Source organism: Triticum dicoccoides, chromosome 4B (assembly GCF_002162155.2).
Source record: "Triticum dicoccoides isolate Atlit2015 ecotype Zavitan chromosome 4B, WEW_v2.0, whole genome shotgun sequence".
NCBI lineage: Eukaryota > Viridiplantae > Streptophyta > Magnoliopsida > Poales > Poaceae > Triticum > Triticum dicoccoides.
The window spans coordinates 315,040,890-315,049,822 of NC_041387.1; positions in this window are offsets into that span (position 1 = coordinate 315,040,890).

Here is an 8,933-nt window from a genome sequence, read left to right on the forward strand (position 1 = left end):
CGATCAGCTTCAGTTAGCAGCAGCAGCGAAGGAATCGCTCCATCGGGTTCAGTTAACAGCCATCGATCGATCGCTCAGGTTCAGTAACGCGTAGCCTGCAGTGCAATCCCTCGGGTTCAGTTAGAGCCTAACGCCTCGCTCGGGTTCAGTTAGAGCCAACGCCTCGCACACATGCGCGTACGTGTACGAGAGAAACGCACATAGCTCCGCCCCCGACCTCCCACCGTCACTGGCTACTCCCCGAAATTTTCCTCCCCCTCGCTTCTACCACGGTTTTTTCCGTCATGGACAGCCCAAACAATGTCATGCAGCTGCGTCTCCGGCCCGCCCAGGACGAAAAGCCCCTTTTCTGTCATAATTTTTTGTCATAGAAGTAGGAGCCCACCACACCTATGATGATACTGGGTTTTGTCACAATTATCGTCATAGAAGTGTCATATGTATGCCAGAATTTTTTTTCATTCGACCCAAAATGTCACGGATGTTTCTTTTTTTTGTAGTGCCCTAAGATGGTTTGATAACACGCATCGTTCTGGTAATTAAACACAGGGCAATGCAAACTACCATGAAGGATTAGCGCGACCAACTATTTCTTGTCATCGATCTCTCGGGCAATGACCACATCACAGATAGCGGCATGGGAATCGATTTCTGGGGCGATGTCCACAGGACTGACCGCGACATCGGAATCGATCTCTGGGGCGATGTCCATAGGATGGACAGCGGCATCGGAATTGATCTCTGGGGCGATGCCAACAAGACAGGCCACGACATCGGAATCATCAAGGACAACCACCGGCACCTGCACAACCCTAACATATTAGCAAGCACATTGCAAATAATCAAAAAGCAAGCACATTGCAAATAATCAAAAACCACAACTATGGTAATAAGCCATTATTTTTTACCTTGTGTAGCTCACCGCGGATCTCGTCCCTCCGTGGGCCATCTCCTCGTCCTCGATGGGGGCCATCACCTTGCCAGGGGAATACTGCTTCTCAATGGCGACTATCTCCTCAAACTCGGTCTTGAGCCACACATAGGTGGCAATCAGAGTTCCTGGGGTAGGCAAGGTGGGGCCCTTGTTGTTCTTCCAACTTTCTTTGAGGAGTTCATCCGCCAACGTCCACAACTCTTTGGCCAATGCTTGTTTCTTGGAGTTCTTCGTCTCCATGGGTTGGCCCGCCAACATGGTCAACTCGTTGGTCGGTGCTTGCTTTCTGGAGATCGCTGTCTCCAGTGGGTTGTCCGCTGGCAACTCTTTGCCTAGTGCTCCTGGTACCATCAATGAACTGACAAACAAAAATCAATCGAAAGGAAACCACAATCGCAATGAAAACGGGAAAAGAAATGGATGTGAGAATCGGTCGGTGCTTCGCAAAAAGAAGGTTATTGGAATGAAAATATAGCAGCATAACTGATTCGCCCACCTTTCCTTCATTGGTAGAGAAGAAAAATGGCAGAAGTGAGTAGCCTGGAGTGAGGTTTTATTCAAGAAAGGGAAGATAGGGCTTGAACGAGCATTCCAATGAAATGATGGTTGCTTCGTCCAGTCCAACTTGGAGGCTACCTTACCACTGCTGGTAAAGGTGTGGGTTTTGTGATATGACGGGTCATGACGGCCACACCAGGGTGACAGGTGAGTCTCAACTGTAGCACCTCGCTGTGATTTGGTGGATGGCACGCGGGCCCGGATGCTTTGAAATGTCCCGCATGTAGATAGAGCGGCTAGTCATATAAGAGTGCTCAATATTGTGCTCCGCGACCAAGGCGGAGAGGAAAATGAGAGAACTACGTAATTAATGCACGAGTTTAATTAGGGTAGTTTTGTAAAGTATGAGATACATTCCTCCAATCGCAAAATGCCTTGGTTCGTGAGATTTGAGATTTGAGCCCTATAAACCGGAAGGTAGGGGGTACTGCACATGGTGTAGTCTAGTCACTTGTTGAAATCTCTAGAAAGGCAAATACTCCTTTCCGGTTTACATGTCTATACTACTCCCTCCGTCTAGGTGTGTAAGTCATCTTATGCAAACCAAATAGTCCCAAAACACTTAGGCGCGGTGCATTAACTTCTACCTTGTTTCTTGTTTCTTGACATACGTATCAACCAATAAGAGATGAGAGGTGTGCATGCTTTTAATGACTTGCAATGGCTAGTTCATTGCATGGAATGCTATTAATTAGCAAATAAACATTGGTGATCCCAGGAGGAAACGGTGCTAAGCGCGTGAACTATGCAGAATGAGTATCAACCAATGGATAATGGAGTTTAATTGTTAAATAATAGCAATTTTGTCTCATGCAAGAGCCTGGCTAGTACTCCAAGGAACCACACCACATGAGCGTTCGCAACTGCCACGTTCAGTTTGCGCTTGGCTCTTCACCTCTTCGAGAACACGAACAATGATGTTACTCCTACTTCTACAGTATCGAATCCACTACTGCATGTCCGTCCACCTCGTGTGGGAGGGATGGCGTGTAGCGAAAGCTTCTACTTACTGCTCCTGCCTTTGCGTCCATGACAGGTGGGCCCAACAGGTGGGCCCAACAGGTGGTTGGCCCACCTGTCATGCAGCCAAAGGCAGGTGCGAAGGAGAGGGCATCGTAGTAATCAAATTTCTCGGTCTTGTACGAGTTGATGTGACACATCAAAGCACTGCACTCGATAAAAGTCTTTTTACACGTTTCAAATGGGCTACTTCGTATGTAGGAGTAGACATATTCTGCTTCGTATGTAGTCACTTGTTGCAATCTCTAAAAAGACTTATATTTGGAAATGGAGGGAGTACAACGCATGCATGCATGCCGTGACTTTCCTTTTGATACTTGCACGTGTTGATTTGATGCACCTTGCCAAATTTTGACTATAAATTTAACTAACCAAATTTTCATGCATGTCACAAAAAATTACGGGGCTGTTTGGATTATGACTATGTTTGTCTTATGTTGCCACATTATTTTTCCCACACTTGCCACACTTGCCTAACCTGAGTTGCTCAAATTGTTAGGCACACTTTGGCTTGCCTAAGGGAATCTTGCCACAATTTTTGTGTCTATGACATGTGGGGTTCAGTGCTAATAAAAAAATTCTTGTCTTAGGTGTGGCTAATAAAAAAGACTTATATTTAGGAATGGAGGGAGTAGAAAATATAAATAATAATGCATGTTGGGGCAACCCACGTTTTCGCTAATTTTAGCCGTGGGCTTGTTCACAATTTTTACGAGGGGGTGGTTGTTCATTTAATGGAGGGACTTGTAGTACCAGACTTGAACGATACAAAGTGCGACCTGGCACACCGTAACACCACTTGGAACAAGCGGGTAGCTATCTCAAAAAACAATCAACAACTAAAAAAACCGTGACCTGGCATGTAGTAGTACACAATTTTAAACGATTGTTTTGATGGAGTGAAAAAGGAAAACTACCCCACTACTTATATATAGGATGGAGCCTCCACACTTGCTTGCTAGGGATGCTCTATTCACACACTCTCATCCTCTCCAGATCTAAACAAGATAGGGGTAGTAACACTATCTTTCTCCCTTCAAAAAACACTAGCTTTCTATCCTCACCACTGGTTATAGATCTGGACGTATCCCCCTCCGCCGGTGAAGGGGAGGAGGGGCAGCGTTTAGGCCGTCGTCGACAGCGAGGGAGGAAACCCACTGCCGGCCATACCGTTATCTCTGGCCGAGCGCCGACGCGGGAGGTCCTCCGATTCCTTCGTCGTTGCCTGTGGGCGGATCCCGCCTCCCGCCGCCCACCTATCCACATCGCGACGACCTTCAGGTATATCTTCGTTCGAAACCGCCTTAGCTCTACTTCCCCAACTCGCTACGTCACTGCATGTGCATCATTTTCTACCTCTCAGCCCCTCTCGATCGGATGGTCCAACGTCACCTTTTTTTTTCTATTGTCAGAGGTAAAGCTACTTCATGCAGTCGAATCTTGTACTCCCTCCATCCGAAAATACTTGTCATTGAAATAAAGTGGGGGTGGGGGAATTTAGTATGTACATCAGACTTGGTACAAACAGGAAGGAAAGGGGATGAAAGTAGTACAGACTGGTCATCCAACCGGTCTCTTGGTCGAAAAGGGAAATATAGGAGTAACGCTGTACACAGTGGTATGACCAGGACTAGATTTGCTATCCACACATAGGAGTAGGTGGCTAGAGTGAACAAAAATGGGACCAACCCAGATATGTTTCTTGGATGTTTGTTTCTCGGGGCAACAAACTATGAATCACCATGTTATGCCCCTGTTTACGTACATGGTGTTGTACTGCTGGTGCACCCACTGTCCCATGCCCTTATACCAAATATTTAGGCTCCGGTCGGAATAAAGGGGCAGAAAATATAGGTCTTGATGAAAATAGAGGAATCAGAAAGGAATGTAGGTATAAAACTATGGAAAAGCGAACTGGAGGAAACTCTCAAGAGAATGTGTTCGGATGGACTGCGAATTGTACAAATTTGTTTTTTAGAGTAGCATGCTTGGCAGTATGAGATGCTATTGGTTTATTCAGATGCACAGTGACTACTCTTGTCCTCACCTCACGTACCACACACAAGTTGATTTTTTTATTCCGGCAAACACAACACAGCAACATGTCTAATGCATGGCAGCGAGCGCCTGCCTCGGGCTTCCGCCCCAAAAATGAGCAGCGCGTGGATGTTTCTAATCCGATGGAATTAGTACTACCAGACCAGCTTTCCAATGAAACACTATTCACCTTTCCCGTGTTCCAAACGGTTGGAAGGGAAATAATACTGTAGGAACTGTGTTCTTACGAAAATCCTGGACCAAACCTGTGAACCGAACGTAGCCTTAGTTGTTCTTAATATAATTTCCCTGGTAAAAATGAAGCCATGCCACTGTTTTTGCCTGTAATTGTTTGAGACTCTGGCAAGTTTAGCCAAATGTTTTTGCCTGTAATTGCTTGAGACCCTGACTGTTTCCTCTGTGCCTTTTTGTGCAAACAGGGATATCCAATTCACCTGGTTGCTGTTGTGACCTTTTGGTGCGCTGCACAAAACTCTTCTTAAAAGAAGTGACTTTTGTGCTGTTTAACTGGAATGTCAGAATGGATTGGTTGGTTCATTTTGGTGGAACTGCACAAAGGGAGATCTGTGTTCCAATCCTCATCATCCATATTGGCGCCATAACCTTCCTTTAGGTAAGAATGATATTTAATGCATGTGTTCATCTCTATTTTGCGACTGCCATGAGAAAATAATGTTGTTTTTTACTAGTACACGTGTACTCCCTCACTGACAAAACCAATTCTGAATTAGAAGGACAATCATGTACTTGGTTTCACCAACTGGTGAGGAGAAAGAGAAACAGAGCATGAAGAGGAAGAAGAAGAAGAATAAACAGTGCCAAGGCGATCTTGCTGAAGCCAGAGGCCTCAGTCGAGGCTATTCAAGGGCTCTGGCAGCGACTACCTTACATGTGAGATGATCCTCCAGGGAGCCCTTCCACTTCTGCTGTCTCACTTAATTAATTATGAGTACTTAAGTACCACTAATTTATTACTGCCTAATTTTCCTGTTGGAGTTAAACAAATCACCGTATGCTGAATCATGTACGTGTGAATGTTTGTCTATGGAGGTGAATCATGTGGTGGAGCAGAAAGGGAATATTATTAGTGTCATGACATAATAGTGCTATTGTTTTGCATGTCAATTTATTGCCATTGGTTCAATGAGGCAATGTTTTGTGTATTGTCCATCATGAATTTGATGCTACTGTTTGAGTAATATGCTAATGTCTTCCTATCCTTTCTCACTAAGCTAATGAAGGTTTCGACTTGTTCCTACTTGTGCAAACAGGGATCATGTTGTGCCAATCATACATTTTAGTGGAACTACACAAGACAATACAATGAACTGTATCCCAGCCAGTGCTTTAACTCTGCTGGAAGTTCTTGATAATCTTTGGATATAATCTCAGCACTCGTAAACAAGGGTGATTTCAACCATACATTTGAAGTGCACAAAAATATATACTATTGTGTGATTCGAGTGAGTGCTTTATCATCTCTTATGGGATTACATGAATAAGCTTTTTTCTCAGGTTGGTACGGGCCTAAGGCCTTCATCCATATTAGTTTGCTGTCATCTCTATTTGTATCATGCTACTGTCATGAGAAACTCCTTTATCTTTGCACTTTTAAGTTTTGCAACCTATGATAAATGGCAATGCTTTGAGTGTTGTGTTGAGCTAATTGGCACTGATTAAATAAACTAATACCTCTCTTTAAGCAAGACTACTATGTTGCTAACTTTACCCATTAAGATAATGAGGGTGCTTCTATTTGTTAGTGTATGTGTCATCAACTAGTCCCACTATTACAGTAGAACTCACTCTCTCAATATATGTGCCAACAGGGATGCTCGATTTTGGTGGAACTGCACAAAAACTTTGGGTGCTTCATTGCCTCGACAGCTTTCGTTCTTTCCTATTAGTCACTAATCGCCGCTTGCTTTCTTCCTTTACTGTCAGTCGCTTGGCTTATCTCGGCTTCCAGTCAAAGGAAATAGTAATTGATATGCTACCTCACACAGGTTGGTACTGGTCTTTATCCTGATTATTGTGCCTGTCATATGTATTGGTAATTTGGTATTGTGCTACTGTTTGCCGATTTCATAAAGGAGTAATTTGGAGCCTGAACTCGCAGGCAAATCATTACATCGGGTGATTTCAGTAGAACTGCACAAAATGATCAGATGGACATGTACTTATGTTGCTGCTATGTACTCCAAAGTTCACTCAGACAAGCATCGATGTTGACAAGAAGTGCCTATATTCATTCGAGTATCAACCGGCGTCAACCAATTGTCAAACTCCAAGTGTTAGGAGAGTGAACACCAAAAATATTGCTTGGTGCATAGCCCAGAAAAACGCAGTCCAGTCTTTCGTCCCAACTTGTGCCTTTTGGTTATCGGCACATATGGTAGCGAACTATATGGCATGGAGTCTAAAGATTCCAGACAAGTTGGTTGATGCATATATTCATCTGGCACTTAATCAGACTGCACGCCAAGGATGCTCCATTTCAGTTGAACTGCACAAAAAATTTGGGTGGTTCATTTTCTCAACCGCCTCCTTTCTCGTCTGCAATGTAGAATTTTGGCGAGATACAGGACCAAGATGAGCCAGTAAACTAGTTTGGATGAAAGTAGTGGCCAAGTTGCTCAAACCTCCCTCGGCACAAGGCCACTATTTGAGGATAAACCTACAAGCAAAGTTTAGATTGTCTGTGCTGCCTCTTATGTACTCGAAAGTTTACTTGTACAAGAAATAATTTTAGCAAGAAGTACCTCCGATTGAACACCATTTACCAGTCTGTACCCTAGGTAATTAAAGTTCGTCCATGGATCATATTGGCTGTGATCTCAATCATTTGGATGCACAAACATACTGAACATGTGTATATCTGAATCTTTTTGTGAATTATGTATGAATATTGTCGTGTGATCTATCAATCATTTGGATGCATAGATATGCTGAGCTTGTATATATATGAATCTTTTGAGTTGTTGATAGTGAATGTTGGCTATGAATATGAACATGTCCCGTGAACCTGAGTTTGATATGAATTGCAACAGAACCAGTTATAACCCTTCTCCTCCTCTCAATCTGCGACTCCATTGCCATGTTTTCCCATCTCTGAGTCGTTCCCGTCCGGGGCCTCGCCGTCGTCCACCGCCTCATTGTGTTCCGTGCGGCGTGGTCAACAAACGAGAGTCATCGGAAGAGGACTGTACGTGGAGAGCCTGACGGTTGGGACCCACGAGGTCCATGGTTTCACGCAAGGAATGTTCCTCCTTATTAAGCTGAAAAAAATGTTTCCTCCACCTGACAGCTGGGACCCACCGGCTGTATCTTCACACGGAAGGAAGTGCCTCCTTGTTTTGTGAAAAAAATCATTCATCCAGTTGACAGCTGGGACCCATCAGATTTTGTGACTGACTTGTGCGCCTGCTAAGCAGACGTGTATGCACGGCTTTGTCAACTTAATCAACAAATGATTCTAGTAACTGGACAGTTGGATGTTAATCCAACAACCATGCTCCTTCTTCAACCTCTGTTCTTGCTCCTGTCTCCCGTGGGCGGCACCGCGGCTGTGCTGCCGCACACCCGAACCAGTGAAGTTTCCCACTCCTCTCCATCTGCGACTCCACTACCCCGTCTTCCCCATCTCCGGTTCGTTCCAGTCTGGGTGCGCTCGGCACGGTGTGGTCAACGTGGTCAACAACCGAGAGTCATTGGAAGATGACTGTACATGAGAGGCTGACAGTGGGGATGCACCACGCCCATGGATGCATGCATGCAATGGAACGCGGCGAGGTCAACGTGGTAAAGGAACGACTTCCATCGGAAGTAGACTGTACGTGGAGAGTCTCAGCTGAGGCCACGGCCGCAACAAGTAAGTGCCTCCTTATTACGCGGAAAATAATTATTCCTCCAACTGACAGCAGGGACCCATTGGACGGGCCACCGTATTTTGTGAAAAAAATGTTTGCCCCCTGACTGCTGGGACCCACCCGACGGGCCCCCGTATTTCGCGAAAAAAACATCTCCCCCGCTGTTAGCTCGGACCCACCGGAAGTGCCTCCTGATTACGCACAAAAAATGAATACTCCCCCTGCTAGCTGGGACCCACCTTGGTGGGAGGCTGACTTGTGGGCCTACTAAGTTGACAGGGACGACGGGCTTTTGTCCACTTAGTCAATATGAATGATTCTAGCTCTAGTGACCGTACGGTGTCCATCCAATGGCCGTAGTGCTTCTTCAACCTGTGGTCTTCTTGCTCCAGCCGCCCAAAACAGCACCGGTCGTGCCTCATGCTCCTGCCTCCCGTGGCCGGCTGTGCTGCCGTGGAGGCCTCACCGCCCCCTACTATTCCCATCGCTGGCCA